This window comes from Theobroma umbraticum, unplaced genomic scaffold, assembly GCF_002168275.2.
Source record: "Theobroma umbraticum cultivar Fairchild unplaced genomic scaffold, ASM216827v3 scaffold_56.0, whole genome shotgun sequence".
Classification (NCBI taxonomy): domain Eukaryota; kingdom Viridiplantae; phylum Streptophyta; class Magnoliopsida; order Malvales; family Malvaceae; genus Theobroma; species Theobroma umbraticum.
Genome location: NW_018397256.1, coordinates 3,884,391 through 3,903,997, shown reverse-complemented (window position 1 = coordinate 3,903,997; position 19,607 = coordinate 3,884,391). Strand labels below are relative to the sequence as shown.

At 34.5% G+C, this 19,607-nt stretch overlaps 1 long non-coding RNA gene and 1 other non-coding gene across 6 annotated transcripts; one reads left to right on the top strand and one right to left on the bottom strand.

The window, feature by feature from the left end:
• Nucleotides 1-6: 6 nt before the first annotated feature.
• On the bottom strand, nucleotides 7-6,492 carry LOC110410899 (uncharacterized). 5 transcript variants are annotated; one of them, XR_002444707.1, is made up of 4 exons: nucleotides 6,260-6,492; nucleotides 5,021-5,070; nucleotides 3,523-3,582; nucleotides 7-2,537 (listed from the first exon to the last, which is right to left on the bottom strand). It is a non-coding gene; the product is annotated as an uncharacterized LOC110410899 (long non-coding RNA). The 5 variants fall into 5 exon arrangements; XR_002444704.1 differs by having other exon boundaries at nucleotides 7-3,582; XR_002444706.1 differs by lacking the exon at nucleotides 5,021-5,070.
• TRNAP-UGG (transfer RNA proline (anticodon UGG)) lies at nucleotides 2,917-2,988 on the top strand. The gene has a single exon. It is a non-coding gene; the product is annotated as a tRNA-Pro (tRNA).
• Nucleotides 6,493-19,607: the final 13,115 nt, after the last annotated feature.

The window sequence follows — 19,607 nt, the reverse complement described above, 5'->3', positions numbered from 1 at the left end:
ATGATTCTCGCTTTGGGTGCGAGAGGTCCCGAGTTCGATTCTCGGAATGCCCCATCCCTTGTTTCTTTTTAATTCCCTATACTGCAATTTCAAATACTTAATCTGGACTAAGTCAACTTTAAATGTATAATTAGAAGTTTGTTAAGTTTATATTCAGTTGTTTTCTCACAAGATACCTCAGCAGTGACATGCAAAAATAAAAAAATTAAAAAAGGTACTATTCTCAAGGTCAGCAAGCTATCATCATCATACCTTTAATCTTGTAGCCATCAGAAAATTGAAATCTGCCTCAAACCTGCGAAACAAAATGGAACAAATATACAGAATGCATATAAACTTCAAGAGCAGGCAATAATATTTAACCAATAACTATTTACAGGCAAGCAAAAATATATGGACAGAAAAGGACAAGCAATTAACCAACACTACTGTCCTTAGAAAAAAATAGCTTCAATCAAACCCAAAGTTGGAATGCATTTTTAAGACCCCCTGGCATCCCACTTCAGCAGCAGTATGATACATTGAACTGCATTCAATGTGAAAGACCAGAAAGCATTGCTCCTCTTGCGACAAGTCCTACAAAAATTAACAAAAATCTGTTTATCAGATCAAGAATAAATAAAAATTAAACATGATAAACATTAAAAATTGGGCATTTGGTCTAGTGGTGTGATTCTCGCTTAGGGTGTGAAAGGTCCTGAGTTTGAATCTCAGAATGCCGTATTCCTTGTTCCTTTTTAGTTCCTATACTGGCCCTGAGCTTAACTTCAAAAGCATAATTAGAAGCTTATTTAACTTCAGATTCATTTGTTTTCTTAAGATTCCTCAGTAGTGAATTGAAAATTTTAAAATAAAAAAAATATTAAAAGTTGTGCTACTTTCAAGGAGAACAAGCTATCCTCGTACCTTTAATCTCATAGTCATAAGAAAAACAAGAAATCCGCCTTAAACCTGCCAGGCAAAGGGCACCAAGTACACATAGAATCTACACATTTGAAGAGCAGATGAAAATACTTAACTGACAATTCTTATTTATAGGCAAGCAAAATCAGTGACTAGAAAAGCCAAATACATTTTCCTTGTCTCAGTGAGTTTTCATCTTTTCTATCAATTCAAGACTGCTGCTTTTCTTTGATCTTGATCTAATGGCCAGGCTAAAACACATGGGATTAGCTTTCCCCTTCCCTATATTTCTCCTCCCATCTCCCCACTCCCTTTCCACGTTGAAGGAAGAATTCAACCACCAAAAACCTTACTGGCCAAACTAATCAGCACCTCTCATATCAATAAAATATTTTTGCATTCAACCTGAAAGGCCCCACAAAAAACATGTTATTATGACATTTTATCTTGTGATCCGGTTTATGCAGAGCTGCCTAATTTTTTTTTTCTTTGGGCCATAAACTGCCTAACTGTTGTCTAGGCTCCTTTTCAACCATTTTTGCGGTTTAATATAAATATTCTTACAGCATTATAACTTGCAAAGTATGTTTTCAGGGTCACATATTTCATCAAAAAGAAAAAAAGAAAAAAAAAAACTCTAGGACAATCATAACCCCATGGATGTTTAGGCTTCTAGTTGATCAATATTCTGAATTAAGAAGTATCAACCAGTATCAATATTGTAGTAGAAATCAAATTTTGAAAGCCTCTGGCACCCACCATAGCAAGAAAATAATACAAGCATAAAGAGAGAGTGCAAAACCTCAGTCCTCTTGAGATGTGCCATTGAATTTAACATAAATCCAAGGAGAAAAAGAGCTAACTGATTAGAAATTTGATATCAGAAAGTGGACATTTAGTTTAGTGGTATGATTCTCGCTTTAGGTGCAAGAGGTCCCAAGTTCAATCCTTGGAATGCCCCTCTCCCTTGCATCTTTTTCTGTTCCCTATACCTTGAAAATTTTTATCTGATGAATCTGATTAAAAGTCAACCAGAAGAGTATAAAAAAGAAATTTATCAACTTCAGATTGGTCCATTTTCTGACAAATTCCTTAAAATAAGTTCCAAAATTAAATAATAAATAAATAAGGTGCATATGCTATTTTTGCATGTGGGCAAGCTAATGACATACCTGCAACTGCAGTCATTAGAAAAAGGAAATTTGCCTTAACCCTGAAAAATAAAGGGCCACACAAAACAATGGAATGAACATAGTTCTGAAGAACAGGTTAAAAAACTTAATTAAAAAAAAAACACAAATAAAAGATAAGCAAAATTGGCAAATAGAAAATAAATTTTCTGCCTCCAGATGAGAAGTTTTTGTTTATCATTCTGACTCAATGGGCAAGCTACAGACTGTGGAATAGAACTTTCCTCTCCTTAAGCCTCTGCCCTTGCAACCATACTCCTCCAACTCATAGTGAAGCCAGGATAAGAACCAAGGTGAGAACAATTGCCGAATGAACTTTACCCTCTGAAGCCGTTAGCTCCACTTGTATGATTGGAAGATTTTAATGCTCATCTTGCAGGCCCCATAGAGAAACGGTTACTAGGACATGGCATTTTGCATAAGATTCCTGCATAGTTAATTGTCCTGCATGCCAATCTTTTAATCATTTTGAAGCACTTAACCATGTATTTCTATAGCAGAAACAGGCCACAAAACAATCTAGACTTAATCATTAAACTAAGGAAAGAATGCATAATTGTCTAATATTCATCACCCATAACTGTCTGGTTTTCTTAGTGATCCATAACCCGAATTACGTAGTATAAACCATCATCAATATTTAATAATGGCAAAAAGCTTCAACCAAAGCTCAAGTCTAAATCCAATTTACAAGCCTCTAGCACCCCACTCTAGCAAATAAAACATTGATGCTCTTGGGATGATTCCAGTTACTTAACATTAGCAGGAATCCTTGGAGAAAATACCTCATAATTATATTAAAAATACCCCATAGCTATCAACTGGGCATTTGGTCTAGTGGTATGATTCTCGCTTTGGGTGCGAGAGGTCCCGAGTTCGATTCTCGGAATGCCCCAGCCATTGTTTCTTTATAGTATCCTGTACTACAATTTTTGAAATATTTGGTCAGGGAATCTGGCCTGAAGTAAGCTTTCAAGTGTTAATTTTCTCTGACCAGAGTTTCCGGTAATAAATTGCAAACAAAAAAAAAACAAAATTAACAATAAAGCTGATTGTATGGTTCTTTTATGTGAGCAAGCTACTTTCATACCTGAGATCTCAAAGTACTAGGGAAAATTTTCTTTCTAGCATTACGCTGCCAAAGAAGGGCACCACACAAGCTTGTAGTAAACATATATTTCAATAGCAGGTTTATACTTAATCAACAACCTACTTGAAGGAAGCACAATTACTAAATAAAAAAGTTAACCATTTTTTTCCCTTTCTTTTCACTGTGTGAGACTCATATATGCATTTTTGTCAACACAAGACTCATTTTTTTTTAGCAATGACTGAGCTAGACACAGTGGGGTAGCTCCCCCGACCATGGCGAATGTGGGATTCATTTCTAGGTCCTTAGAAAAATTACCGAAGGGCTTTAGCAGCTAACCTAGGTAACAGCAACATCTCATCTCACATCTTCTACCAATAGAAGAATTTTTCATTCAGCCTGCAGAGCCCAAATACAAAAGATTATTAGAAGATGACATTTTGCAATTAGGTTGTTGCACAAATGCCTGATTGTCCTCTAAGCTTATCTGTCAGTACTAAGCTAAGTATGATAACAGCATAACACAACTTGATAACATTATATTAACTTGTAAGAAAGACAATAAATTATCAAAAATATAAACATGTAAAAGTGCATTAATTCCAGAATATTCATAATCTGTATCTGTTTTCTAGTTGGTCCATATCCTGAATTCTGAACTATACCCAACATCAATGCTAAGCATAGGCAAAAGTTCTAACAAACCAAGGTCCAGATAATATTATTAAAGCCTTCGGAACACTACTCTAGCAAGGAAATGATATCTGGAAACCACATCAAAAGCAAGACATAAAACATTAGTTCTCTGCAGATGAGTCCATAAAAAGTTAAAGAGGACCTTTAAGAGAAAAGCTGATAATTAGAAATTAGAACATTATAAACATAGAAAACTGGGCATTTGGCCTAGTGGTGTGATTCTCGCTTTGGGTGTGAGATGTCCCAAGTTCAATTCTCAAAATCCCTAGCTCCTTATTAAGTAAGTAGAACTAGCAAATGACTTTAGCAAGCACCTTCACCTCTGGTATGCATAGAAGACTTTAGCATTCAACTTGCAGAGCCCTAAAAACAAAAGGTCTTTTACACATAACATTTGTAATCAGATTGTTGCATAACTGACTAATTGTTCAGTAAGCTCATCTTTGAACCATTCTTTTAAGTACTAAGTAAGTATTCCAACAGCAAAACAACTGGCTAACAATCTAGTTACTGCTTAGACAGATAAGTCATCAATACATAAATAAAACTGTGTATATACCAGAAATACATAACCAACAAATTTTTTTCTTCCACTTGGTGCATATCCTGAATTATGAAGCTTAAACCAGCATCAATACTAAAATAGATTAAAAAAGCTTCAATCAAAACAAAGTCCAAATGCTGCTTAAAATGCTTTGAGTCCTACTCTGGCAACAATAATACCTTCAACCACATCAAAAAGTGAGAGACAATAAAAGCACTAGCCCTCTTAGGTTTAGTCATTGAACCTTAAAGAAAAGAGCTAATAATAAAAATTAAAAAAAAAAAGCCCATGATAAGCATCAATATATAGGCATCTAATCTAGTAGTAAAATTGTCACATTAGGAGAAAGAAATCTGACCCCAGGTTTGATTCTCAAAATGCCCCCTACCATTTTCTTTCTATTTCGTATATTACAAGTTGAAATATTGGAGCATCAGAGCCTGTTATGAAGTCAATTTTAAGAGTATAACACAGAACTTACGGCTTCATATCAATTTATTTTCTGACAAGACTCCCAATAAATGAGAAGCAAAAACCGAAAAATAAGAAGTTAGGCTACACTTGATTTTTTTGTATGTGGGTATGCAACCCTCATACCTGTAATCTGGTGACCATCACCTTAAGCCTGCCAAACAAAGGGATCCTGCCTACAAAAGTAGTGTTTTTTATACAACTTAGTTAGGAGATTTAAATCCTTCATCACCAAAATCCTATTTGAAGGCAAGCAAAATCAAAGAACACAAAGAAAGCATAATGTGATGTGCTATTTTCTTCTTCTCATCAGTAGATAGTAAGACAAGAAACAAAGAGAAAATTTCCTTCTCTACAGTTCATAATCTAAGAGTTAACTGACAGCTCCAACAGGTTAAAATATCAGAGATCTTTGCCTCCACCATGGAGAAGTCCACATAATGGGGAAAAAAAAGGTGACAAGATGTTATGCTTCACTTTATTTAAACAGGTTCTCTAAGTTCCAACAATCAAGCCACGAAGAAAATTACTGAAAGGCTTTTGGCAACTTAGGTGCTTCTGACTTTAGGAAAACTTGAAGTAACTCATATTTTCAGTTCCAATCATCAATGATATAATCATATAAACAGGTTAGCGTAGGAGATATTGTTTGAGCAAAACAACAACCTTGTCACGCAAACATACTGCACAAAATTAAAATGTGATAAGTGTATAATAAGTAAGTAATTTAAGCCCTTCTAAACCGTTTTCATTTTTTATAATAAGTCATGACAACAAATGTGACTCAGTATCTCAATCATATTATTACAAAAGGGCAGCCATAGCCCATAGGTATCTGTTGTTGTAGCTTCCTGTCCATTTAAATTCAGTAAAAGGGAAGCAGTCCATATACTCAACTAGAAAAGAAAACATGGCTAAAATTAAAGAAAGGTACAGTAAATCTTGCGCAAGACCTTTCTTTTACAGCTCTATCCCGATCAAATACTCATTAAAACAACTCAATGCATGCCTCCCAACTAATCAAAACACCCTGGACAAAGATGCCGGACTACTGCTGGTAGTCAGGAAACCATCAAGTAATAGGATGACGAGCTTCGATTATTGGAGGCCTCACGAACAGGATAGGGTTAGTTTTCGATCGTTGATACCTTTTTTTTTTTTATGTTGCTATTTTTCTTTGGTTTTCTATTCATTTGTTATTTTTCTGATTAACCCTTTCTATTCATTTTGTGCAGAAAAAAGAAAAGCAAAATGTAAAACGTAAAACCATAACCTAAATTTCCCACACACTATTTACTGATTTAAATACGTAATTTTTTTAACAAAAAAAAAAGGAAAATAATGACTGGTGAAACTTTCACTTACCGCTGATAAAATATGAGGAGTAACTATGATCATGTAGTAGGTCGAGAGTCATGAAGCTCCGCCTTGGTTAGCGTCTGAGGCGACGGCGCTTCTGTTTGGATGGGCGGAAAAATTAGAGGAAAAGAAGGGATGGGTTTCGATTGTCAATTCTTTTCGCGGGAACCTGACGGACAAGGAGGAGTGCGCTTTGACAATGGTCAAAATGAAGTGCCTGACGGAATATTTGTCTTCGGTTTTGGTCGGCGGATTTTGCTTTTATTTTTTTATTTAATATATTTATTATATGATAATGTCTAAATTATTATTTTATTTAAAAAGATTAATCAAATTTATCAGATGAATCAAATTTATCATTTATCTTTAAATAAATTTTTTTTAAGGAAAGGAATACTTTTTATTATTATGCTCTTAAATCTTAGGTACTTTATTTTTTTCTCTTTAGAGTAATAATTCTTGTTTATTCTCTCTAATTTTTTTTTTCATATTTACTTACTTTATATTTTTGCATCAATCGTCAAGAAATCTCGTTTAGGCTTGCTTAGTCTTATAAACACAAGATTACAAGGTCGCACGAAACTTGATTAAAGTTTCAAGCTCATGACAGATGGTATTAGAGTAACACTTTTTAAAGCTAGGTATTACACGGTTTGAAGATTGAGAGAGAGATAGGGTCAACTGCTGAACAATCTACTGTAAATCAAGAAGACAGGGAAACAAGAGCTACTGTTAAGAGAGGCAAGTCCAAGGATGCTATATCTACACTAGAAAGTCGAGTCATCAGGATTGAAGTTTTCATGGGAGAAACTCAAGACAAACTTAACGAGATCGAGACCAAGACGAAGCAAGTGGAGACAAATGACATTGACTTATGAGAGCACATAAACAATGCGGTAAAGACATTAACTCATTGTGACAGCGCATTGGAAGAGTTAATTTTAGCCATGCGGCAAGAGATTATTGAACTTTGAGACAAGATCACATCTCTAAAGGCAGTCACACCAAGAGACGGGCTTAACGCATCAACAAGTACCACATTGTAGGTACTAAAACCCAAGGACTTTCAAGGCGAGTAGGAAGCCAAGGAAGTCTGACAATTTCCTTTTGGGAGTTGAGTAGTACTTCAAGGCTATGCGCATAACGAACCACACCGTAAAGGTCAATACAACTGCCATGTATTTGACCGATATTGCTTTATTGTGGATGAGGCAACAATGCGATGCTAAGCTCGGGGGAGCTCACATCATGACTTGGGAGGAATTTCAGAAAGAATTACGAAAACAGTTTTATCCTGAGTATACGGATGACGAAGCCTGTGGAAAGCTTAAGAGACTGTCTCAACACAGTGAGATCAGGGAGTATGTCAAACAATTCTCTAAACTTTTATCATAGATCAACAAATTTGGCAAAAGGGAAGCACTTTTCTCGTTCAAGGATAGACTCAAACCATGGGCCAAACTAGAACTTTAGAGGCAAAATGTGAAGAATATTACCAAGGACATGAGTGCTACCAAATCTTTAGTGGATCTGAAAAAGAATCCTCTAATCGTACCAGGGCCTAAGATAAGGGGAAGAACACTTGAGATAGGGAACAGTATTCTAAAGGTAAGAGTAGCGACTACAAGAAGCCAATTGTCGCAAAAGCTACATTTAAGGACAAAAAAGAACCATCAAAGTCGTGTTTTCTTTGTAGAGGACCACACTAGGTCAGCGAATGTCCACAAAGGGCCAAACTTGTGGCCATCACTCACGAAGAGAATGAGAACGATCCAAAAGCCAAGAAGCTAGGATCAATAGTGCTAGGCGCAATCCAACAGAAGAGATTCGCTTGAAGACAGGATCTCATGTTTATCGACATTAAGATTAATGGATAAAAAAAAGAGGCATTAGTCGATACTGGAGCCTCAGATCTGTTCTTGTCAAATGATGCTGCCAAACAACAAAAAGTCAAACTTGATACGAGAGTAGGCTACATCAAGACAGTTAACTAGAAGCGATTTTTGACTCTAGGGGGTAAAAAGATAAAGGTACAATCAAGCGTTTGGCAAGGAAAAGAACTTGTCTAGATTATCCCTATGGATGATTATGAATGCGTCTTAGGTATGGAATTCCTAGATCAAATCAATGAATTGCTCATACCGTTTGCCAATTTTATCATCATATTTGACTCAAGGATTCAGTGTGCAGTACTAGCTCGACGTACACGTAGGTCTGAATCAAAGCTACTCTCGACCATGCAACTAGCAAAAAGGGCAAAGTTCCAGGGGAAAACTTTTGCCGCTATTCTCAAGGAGGAGAACTAGGCTACTAAACACACGAAGGCACCAACAAAGGTATTGGAGATGTTGGAAACTTTTAGGGATGTGATGCCCGCCAATCTACTGATCAGACTACCACCACAAAGGGAAATTGACGATCACATAAATTCAATGCTCAACACACACCCACCAGCACATGTGTCGTATTGTGTGTCGCCACCTAAGCTTACTGAACTCAAGAAATAACTAGGTGAACTCCTCGATCTAGGGTTCATTCAGCCATCTAAGTCACCATACATTTATGCATCGACTATCGAGTGTTGAATAAGCTCACAATCAAGAACAAGTATCCGATCCCACTCATCATGGACTTGTTCGATCAATTAGGTGGATCCAAATGGTTCACCAAGCTAGATTTGTGATATAGATATTACTAGGTATGCATTGCAAAGGAGGATGTACCAAAAATAGCATGTGTGACACATTACGGATCACATGAATTTCTCATCATGCCATTCTATCTAACAAACGCACCAGCAATGTTTTGCACCCTAATGAACAAGGTACTTCAACCCTTCCTCAATAAGTTTGTGATTGTTTACTTAGATGATATTGTGATATACTCCAAGAAGTTGGGGGAACGTGTGCAATATATTAAACTCGAAATGGAGAAGCTAAAGTAACATGAGCTTTATGTCAAAAAGGAGAAGTGTTCCTTTGAGATGCAAAAAATCCCTTTCTTGAGACACATCGTTGGAGCTGGAGCTATACGAATGGATCCGAGCAAAGTCAAGGCTATCTTAGAGTGGGAACCGCCCACAAAGGTAACAAAATTGAGATCATTCCTAGGTCTTTCAAACTACTACAAGAGATTTGTCAAGGGTTACTCTGCAATCGCTACACCACTCACTGACATGCTAAAGAAAGGAATCACTTGGAAGTGGAGCACATAAAGTCAACAAGCCTTCGATGCCCTAAAGTAGACAATGTGTGTAGAATAGGTCTTAGCCTTACCAGACCACACCAAATCGTACAAGGTCCACACAGACGCTTCAAACTTCGCTATAGGAAGAGTGTTAATGCAAAAAGACATCTTGTGGCTTACAAAAGCCGTAAGCTCAACGACACAGAGAAAAGGTAACAGTCCAAGAGAAAAAGATGATTGTCATAGTACATTATTTTCCAACATGGAGACATTATCTTTTCGAAGCTCCTTTTGTGGTTATGACAGACAATGTAGCCACATTCAGAACTAAAAGAAATTGAGCCCTAAACAAGCACAGTGGCAAGATTTCTTGGCAAAATTTGATTATTGATTCGAGTATAGGTCAGGAAGAACCAACTCAATGGTGAACGCACTTAGTCGTAAGGCCACACTAGCGGTTGTGAGCAAAGCTCAGGGAGTTCTCATGTCGTGCATTAAAGAATGGCTATCACATGACATGGTAGCACAAATATTGATAGACTATGTCAAGGAAGGAAGGATGCGGAGATTTTGGGTTCAAGATGAGCTATTATATAGCAAGGGTTTGAGGCTTTATGTGCGATCCTATGGCAAGCTTCAAAAAGAGATACTCAACCAATGTCATGACTTGACTTAGGTCGGACATCCAGAAATGCACCAAACACTAGCACTAGTAAAACTAAGGTACTACTGGCCACAGTTATGTGAGGAAATGGAGACATATATATGAACATGTCTCGCCTGCCAACAACAAGACAAGTCAAAACAATGGAAATTCATAGGGTTACTTCAACCACTACCGATTTTGAATCAACCATGGGAAAGTTTGAGCATGGACTTCATCATAAAAGTTCCTAAAGTGAATGGATTGGGAAGCATCATGGTCATCATGGACCATTTCTCGAAATATGCAATATTCATGGCCACAAGTCTTGAGTGTCCAGCAACGGAAGCAGCTAAACTCTTCATGACAAACGTTATCAAGTACTGGGGGGTTCTATTAAGCATAGTGAACGATATAGACGCACACTTCACAAATAAATTTTGGTAGTTGTTCAAGATGATGGGATCTCAACTTAATTTCTCGACTAGTTTTTATCCACAATCGAATGGTCAGATCGAAATGGTCAATGCAACGCTAGAGACTTACGTACGACACTTCATTCAAGCCACCTAAACTAACTAGCCAAAATGGCTAGATATCGCTCAGTTTTCTCATAATCAACACCATATTGAAGCAATAGGGAAAAGTCCATTCGAGATAGTAACTGGACAACAGCCTCTTACGTCGAGGCACATTGCTGATAGATACACAGGTGAATCACCTACAGTTTACAAGCACGAGAGCAAATGGCAAGAACAGCTCGACCTTGCTCGTGCTTGCTAAAGGCTACCAACCTCACCATGAAATGGGTTCATTAGTCTCGAAAAGAAGTTACTTTCGATGTTGTAGACTTGGTACTCGTTAAACTACACATCGTACTCAAAGACAAAAGACTCCAAAAGGGACTATTAAGACTATATGAGTGCCTTACAAAGTGACTAAACACATTGGTCCCATGGCATACAAACTAGATATGCCATCTAAGCCAAAAGTCCATCCGGTCTTTCATGTAAGTATGTTGAAACCATATAATGTAAACAAAGAGGATTTAAGTTGCAAACAAAGTAAAAGAGCACTTGTAAGTGTACACTCAGCATATAAGAAAGAGGTGGCAATCATTCTCGCCAAAAGGGTGTGGTGCAAAAGAACTATATGCTGCAACACCAATACTTAGTCAAGTGGAAGGGAGTGCCATAAGAAAAAGCTAGTTAGGAATCAACAAAAGATTTATGGCAGTTTCAAGATTCCATAGAGGCATTCCACTCGGTAATGAAGACATTGCCAAAACCAAGTAGGGGAAAATGACACGACACACGAGTCCAACCCTCGACAACCATCAAACCAACATGCAAACAACGGGTTCCAATGCACACATAGTAGGGCGAGTTACGAAGGGCTATGCATCGTCGCGCCCAAGCAAGTCTGTCTCATAGATCTAGCCAGCGAAGCCCACGCAAGTGTAGGCAGTGCGCAGGCTTCTTGCGCACCAGTGGGTCACATGCACAACTGGGTTGTGCACATCACACAAACAGGCTTCACCCTTGCACAATGGACCACGCTAGTAGCACAGTTCGCATGTGTGTTGTGCAATAAGAGAACTCTAACGCCTAAAAGTTAGACGCCACACTAAGGCAATTGTGTAACAAGCACCCCTAAAGAGGCAACAAACTGCGCACAGCTCACCTATAGGATGCACACACCTGATGTGCACCCTAAGGAGCACCACTGCCAGACTAGCGCTCCAATGGCAAAACTAGTTGGGAGGAGCCACACAGGCTACATGGGGGACACACTCCTTAGGCTGAAGTTAAGGTTGGAAACTTGCTCACCAAGCTACAGAATATTATTTTCTTAATTGTATGTTTACTTTACTTGCACATCAAGGAAACCTAGGTTAGATATTTCCTTGTTTTGTTTTACTTGCACCCCAAGTAAGCTAGAGGCTATAAATAACCACCTTAGGTAGACTTTTCTTATCATCAAGCAATTTACTTTGTGCCTAGATATTAGATACTTTGTTTTTCTCTTATTTGAATAATAATACTTATTTATTCTCGTAAATCTTTTTTTTCATATCTACTTACTTTACGTTTTCGCGCTGATTGTCAACAAACCTTGTTTAGCCTTGCTTAGTCTTACAAACATGAGACAACAACGCCACACAGAACTTAGCTAAAGTTCCAAGCCCATGACATCTAGAAAGGAGCTTTTTCTTTCTTTTTTTTTTAAAAAAAATAAACCTCCTTTTTAGGAGATTTTTTTGTTTCAAAAATATCCTCATTCAGTAAAAATAATCCTAACATTATCCGTTTTCATTTTTAAATGATTTATTATTAATTATAAATTTTATATTATATAAAAATACTTTTATATTTCTAAAAATTTATTTTAAATAAATAAAAAAATAAAATTAACTTTTTTCCATTGTGAACAAAGTAATTTGTGATTAATAGAAAGTTATTTATTAAATACTCTTTATGGTAATTTTAACTAAAACTAAAATTTATATAAATTATTTAATCAAACAATTTATCTATAAAAAAGAACTTATAAAAGTAAATTTATCAAATTGATTTACCTTAACTTTAAAAGCTATTATTTTTTATAAAAATTTCATAATAACTTTTAATTTAAAAAAAAGTTAAGTCAAACAGACTCTTACTCAAATAAAACTCTATTTGCTTCATTTGCCTCTTCCTACTCCGTCCTACTCCATTTACATCATCCTTCACTCTCTTGCAATGGTGGCATTTACTTCATCCTTCATCTGTTACTTTATGCTTCAAATTTAGTTCATTCTTCATTTAATATCTCACGCAATGTTAATTTTTCTATTCATGGTGCGATTATCTAACTGGGGCTAAATATTAATTAGTATTAGAGTTTTCAAAGGGTGTGTTTTGGAATCAAATTATATAAGAATGGAATTAGATTTTATTTGAGAATTATAGGTAATTTTTTTTCAACGGCATTAATGGACAATAAAAGATAGCAATTTGCCTTTTTTTTTCTTCTTGAATAATTTACTAAATTTTCAGCAAAAATAAGAATCCAATAGGATAATAAAGGAAGACTTAGTTTGATATTTTTTTATTTTTCTTTTTTAATTTTTTTTTCAAATTTTAATCAATTATTTTTGAACACGTGATAGGGTAAAAAGTTAAATACACAATTTTTAGGTGAAAAATTTTATTGTCACGTCATTTACTAACGTTATCAAAATGACATGTCAACAAGGCACATGCCAAGTAACATGAGATAAAATTGTTAATTGTATCGTTAACTAACAGAAATTAGTCACAAAACTTATTTAATTCAAAATAAAAGTTTCGTAACTTAATTGAATGCAATAAAAATATAAGAACTTAATTAAATTATTTTTAATATTATTTAAAAATTTATTTAAATATTTACAAATAAAAAAAAAGTAACAGATGAAATTGGACTAGATCTAACAATTTTAAATACGACTCATTCACAACAATGTCAAAATAATAATGAGTTACGTGAGTTTAGCTTTAGATTATCGTGTTTCATGTCTTAAATATATCAACATATTTAAGACAGGTCAATTTTGTGTTTTAAATGTTTAAAATCTACTTAAGTCGCATACAACACAGTTAACTTATTATTTATTCATGTTATCATGTCAATCCGTATTATATAACTTATTTAACCCATTTATGACACTCATTTAAATAGATTGATTCTATTTAAATGAATTTATCGTACCATGTCATATATAATTAAGTTTTATTTATTTAATAAATATATTAATTATGTTATATAATAAAAATATTTATATATTTTTAAAAAATATTAATTAATTTAATTAATCGTATTATATTTGTAGTTATTGATGAAACTTACACCTTAGCTTGGGCTGAAAACTAAACTCTTCGTTTACCTTTTGACTCACAGCCCCAAAAGGTAATTACAGCCTTTCAAGTGGACCCAAGTTTTAAAAATGGGTATAAGCCCAATGATGATTTTGGACGTAAAATTAATATCATTAACTCGTGTCAAATTGGCGACATAAAAGCAAAATGCAGCATACTTCTAATTCAACCAGGAAAAGATCATCTCTTCATGACCCATTTGAACTTGGAGGAATGCCATAGACATTAATATAAATAAATACAGGAGTTCATCACAAAAACGAGAAGAATTTAACTTGGAAAGGAGATCATCATGCATTTTAATTTGATCGATATTCAAATGATTTTCATTAAGAGAAATATTAATTTGTGCCAAAGTCAACAATTTACCAAAAATAAACATATATAAATTTGTTATTTATGAGTAATCCGATTATTCAAACGTCCACATAGAATAATAATATTATTCCTTGATGTAATAAAATAGGTTAATGAAAAAGAAGTGATGGAGATAAGATAATTAGAGACTGTATATAGCATCAAGGTAAGGTAAATTATCCCTAATTTCAAGACTGTTTCTTACTATTTTGTTAATATGAGTGGAGCAAACTAAAAGTTCAAATAAAAAGGTAGGTATCCAAACCCTTCCCTTAACTCAAGTAATTATAAACCTGTAAACTAGTGCGACTTAGAGACATAATCCAAATTAGATTTCCAAATTGAGGCTGCTCTAATTTGTATGTATGCAAATTTCCTTTGATGAATATTTTAACATATAGCAGAAGCAGCAACAACAACTAATTTCAGGCAACATCATATATTCAAAAGGTTGACTTTGGTGGAATATCTTTTTAGAGTAGTACACTAAGAAATTAGGCAAACCCTGACTGAGAAATATGAAAGTATGATTAGGGCAACATGTACGTTGTTGCCACTGCCAGAAGCTACATCTCTTCTTCCTTTTGAAACTCATCTTCCATGACAAAACTTGTCCCTTTTCCATGGCTGATCATTTCGTATGTATTGCTTGATTTAGGCCGACCTACAATGAAGTCATCCGCAGCTTTTTCTTTATTATCATTGCAATATCCATACGTAACGGCGTATATTTGATTCAACAAATCCATGTTGTATTTTGTTGATGAGCAAAATCAAAGGATTCCTAGGCTCTACTTGATCACTGAGCATGTTGTTTACAGATTGAATTGGGTGTAATTCCAATGGCCCCAAGAGGTGCCGTGCAAGATCTTCTACACTGACCGCAATCGATTTTTATATAAGCAAGCATCGTACGCACACACGATGAATGTAATTAAATTAATTATTGCTGCAAATAAAATTATTATAATAATTGATGACATATATATATATATATAATTATTGCTACAAATAGAATTGTTTGAATATAATAAAATATATATTTCATATTTATTATTGAGTTAGAATTGACAATCATGATTAAACGTAATTAAATTTTATATGTATTCTTAAAATTCAACATGACACAAATACAATTGAAAATTTGAAATTATTTGTATTTAAGTCCTACTTAACTTAGTCTTGTTAGTATTTGCTCGTAAATTAAAATGAAATTAAAGAAAATTCAAGGGAAATTCAAACACAATCTTACCTAAATCGATTTCAAGTATGAATGATCAACCTATATCCAATATATTGAGTTGAATGTGATTTAACCAAAAGATTCAAAATTAAAATAAAAAATAACACGGTTTGATTTCCAAATTCATAAGGTTATGAGATGCTTGGTTAAGGGGACAGTATTTTAACTGTTTAGATTGTAAATGTGTATTGTTGCTAGTACTAAAAACTTTTGAATAGAGGATGAAATATGTCTCCCTTTGTAGTAATATTGTTTTATATTTTGTTTCAATGCAAGATGATGTCGAAGAAGGGATGCTGAGAACTTCTCAACTCAAGAAATCTCTTTTTTCATACACATATTCATCAATTCAGTGTCGTACAAATTTTTTTTTTTTGAGTTGTTGACAACATAAATTATTTATTCCAAAAAAAAAAATATTGTCTATGGTAAGTCAATGAACTATCAATCAAGTTAGGTATGATATATATTTCAGACCATTAAAAAAAAAAAACTAAAGAAGAAAAAGAAGATTTGTTATTGTAGATGATGATTCTTTGGACGCTGATCATTGTGTAGTGGCTGTTTTACCATTTGTATATCTCTCAATATGTTAGTAGTAAAACCCAACTCTATATATATATATATATATATATATATATGAGGATTAAGAGTAAAAAGAGCAATTAAATAATGTGGAGCCTAATAATTAATAAAAAGGGCCCTTACTGGTTGGGTTTCAACTGATGACGGATTATTGCTGTGTTAATAGAGAAAGAGGAGACCTTTGTGAGAAAGACAGCAGGAAAATGCCAAGGCCACTTGGCAAGTGGAACTTGTGTACTTTCCATATTCTCTTAAATTTTGGAGCCCGAGTCTGATACAAAGTATCCAACCAAGAACACCAGGGTATAACAGGACACATGATTTTGAAGACTATGGCTCTCTCATTATTCTTCAAACAAGACATGCTGATTTCCTTTTTTCAAGAATCTCCATGATGAGGAAAGACTTAACAAAATCACACCACCACAAAAAGGCATTGGTGGACAGAAAAGGATGCTAGTTTCTTTAGTGGCAATAATTCCTTCTACTCTTTCTCTTTTCATTCCGACCTTGAAATTATTTCTCTATTAATCTCTTTTTTAAACAAAAAAATTAAAATCTCATTTTAATAGGTTTAAAGTTGGCCTTTTTTGAGCCACAACAATTAGGTAGGACCTTGGCTTCAAGTCTGAATCTAAAATTGCAGTTGTCCTTACAGCCAAAGTTGAGATAGTGGAAATCTGATGGTCCAACATGATATCAGATTGCAACACAACATGCCATTTGCGTAGCTCTTACCATGTTTCACTCTCACATATATTTTGTCATCTAAACAGAGTATCCCCCAACCCCAACCCCACTTCTTAATGCTTATGTGATAGGTCATATGCATACTATATAGAAGCACAAAACTAATGGGAAAAATTTGGAAGGTTATTGCAAAACCAAGTCAGTGTTAAACTGTCTTAAATTCTAGACGACAAGATTCTATTTTAACAGCAATTTATGGATGAGGAAAGGTTATTGCCAGTTGAGACTAACGCATGTTGATCCATGTTGGGCTGGGTTTTCAAAACCCATTTGCAAGCTAGTGACAGAGTTCAACAGTTCCAAGACAAAATAGTCCACAAATGTTGCTTAAAGCATTGTACCCGTTGCTCTTTTTTTTTTTTTTTGGCTGTTTGACCTTCGAAGAGTTATGTTGAATCTCCAGTCATGACAACAATGTGCCAAACAAAATCCAAATTTCCTACTTTATTTAAGATGGTAAATTAATTTTGCTAGTTATTTCTAAATTGATATACTTTTGTCACTATACTTTTTAATTTAGTTAAAAAAATTGTTTAAATTTAACAGCAAAAGAATTTTTGGTGAAAAAAATAACAAAATATTCTACCAAATGTTTTGATTTTAGGTGATTTTTTAACTAACTTATGAAATATAGTGTTAACATTGTAAATCAATTAAAAAATAGACGATAAATTCAATATGTGGCATGAAAGAAAATGATAAATTTAGATCTTAACTCAAAGAAAAGAAAAAAAAAGAATAATTTGCCAGTTAACTAAATATTTTTAAATAATGAATCCAATTAAATGGTAGCTCTTGGTTATACAAAAATGAAAACAGTGAAGAAATTGTACGTAGAAGAATCAAAAGCTTTTCCCTTAATTTTTTGTGAAAAAAATAAAGTACTATAAAGCCATAACTAAGTAAGCCACTAGAATTGAAAATGATTTTAACAAGCTTGGAAGCATAAAAGCAGATAAATTGTCTCAATTGGCATACTCAGCAATATAACATAAACAATGTCTTTTTCGCCACCTTTAGAACGCGAGTTAAAGAGGGTCTTAATCACTCACAAAAAAGCCCAAGGCACAACTTAGATTGCATTATCCTAGCAAGCAATGGACCCCTGCCAGGAAAAGGAGGTTCATGTTGAGGGTCAAACGCTGCAGAAATCATAGACCCGCTTTTTGTCCTGACAGTCGACACTAATCGTGGACCCCATTTCCACCATCTCGACTAAACAGGAGTTACATTAATTCTTGTAAAAGAATTCCATCCATCAAGAATTAGACACATGGTCTTCTTCTGTCATTTCACTCCCTGTCATGCCCCTTGTGGAGAAGATCTCGTGAGCCCACCACAATTGACTCTCTGCTCTTTCGTATCTCTAATTAAATTGCCGAGGCTGGAGTTAAGCCTTCAACTTTTCACATTGTCTTTGATGTTTGGAAACCGTCCAGCTTTGTGAAGGCAATTGGAAGCTGGACCTTTCCAAAAGAAAATTGAACATGTCGGTTCCTCTTTGAATCCCAGACCAGCAACAGGCACATGGCACTAGATATGTAATCAATCAGTAACCAAAAGACCAACCAAGCCTTGATTAATGCAATTAATTCGTTGGCAGCTAATGCCCCAAAGTGGTCATCATTTTGCCATAATAATAATATTAGCCAGCATGATTGCCTCTACACACCACCCAGCCTAAATTTCAAGTTAATATTTGGTAGAGAAAAAGGCCTCTCTCTCACTTTACTTAACCATGAATGTCCAATTTATGTTGGGTTATGGCTATAATCCGAATGGGTAATAAAGAAACAATATAATATTATGGCCTGCATAAAATGCAAGACATACGGTGCTATGGATAGCGCCAAACTGTCATGAAAAAATTGACGGCAAGGCATATTGTCACGAGAGAAGTGCAAGGTTTAGGACAAAACCTTTGTACTAAATTTTAAATCAAATTGTATATCTTAATTAAAACCAGTTGCTACCGTGTAATTTATTTTTTAATTGATATGTTTTGGACAATCTATATATCCCATTTCTATGCTAAATTGCTGAATCAATGCAAGATTTTCAAGTTTTGCTTTTGAAAAAATATCAAATATCACCAAATTTCATAATCAATTAACAATTTACAAAATTTTAAATAAACTCATGAATCATGATCAATAACGTGGTAATTTTGTTTCATTTTTTAACATACACAAGCACCTTTCACTCTCTATCTATCTATATCTATATATAATTCAATCCCTCTTACATGAAAATTAATTAAATTTTGGATTATATAATAAGAAATAGCTGTTTTTCATTTTATAATCTTCACCCCTCATATCAGAATATAGTAATCTCAAATTCTCATCATTAATGAGGTATACGTCCAGATAAGTTACAAGCGTGACAACATCATACACAAGGCACCAATTTTCCATAAGTAGACCTTAGTTTTATAAATATGTGCGGCTCCAATAATTAAAGCCAGAATAATTAATCAAAGTTAACTTATAGTAAGGAATTAAGAAAAAAAATTCATCATCAAACATGGGAGGCAGGTAACAAAGAAGAAATGAAAGAAACAATTGTTTGTATTAATAATATTTAAAAAAGATGGAAGGTCAACTACAAATGTTGGCATCACAGTCCATGCCGATAGAAGACAGCAGCATTAACATTAGAAATGGAATTTTGTTTTGTTTTGGGGACAAT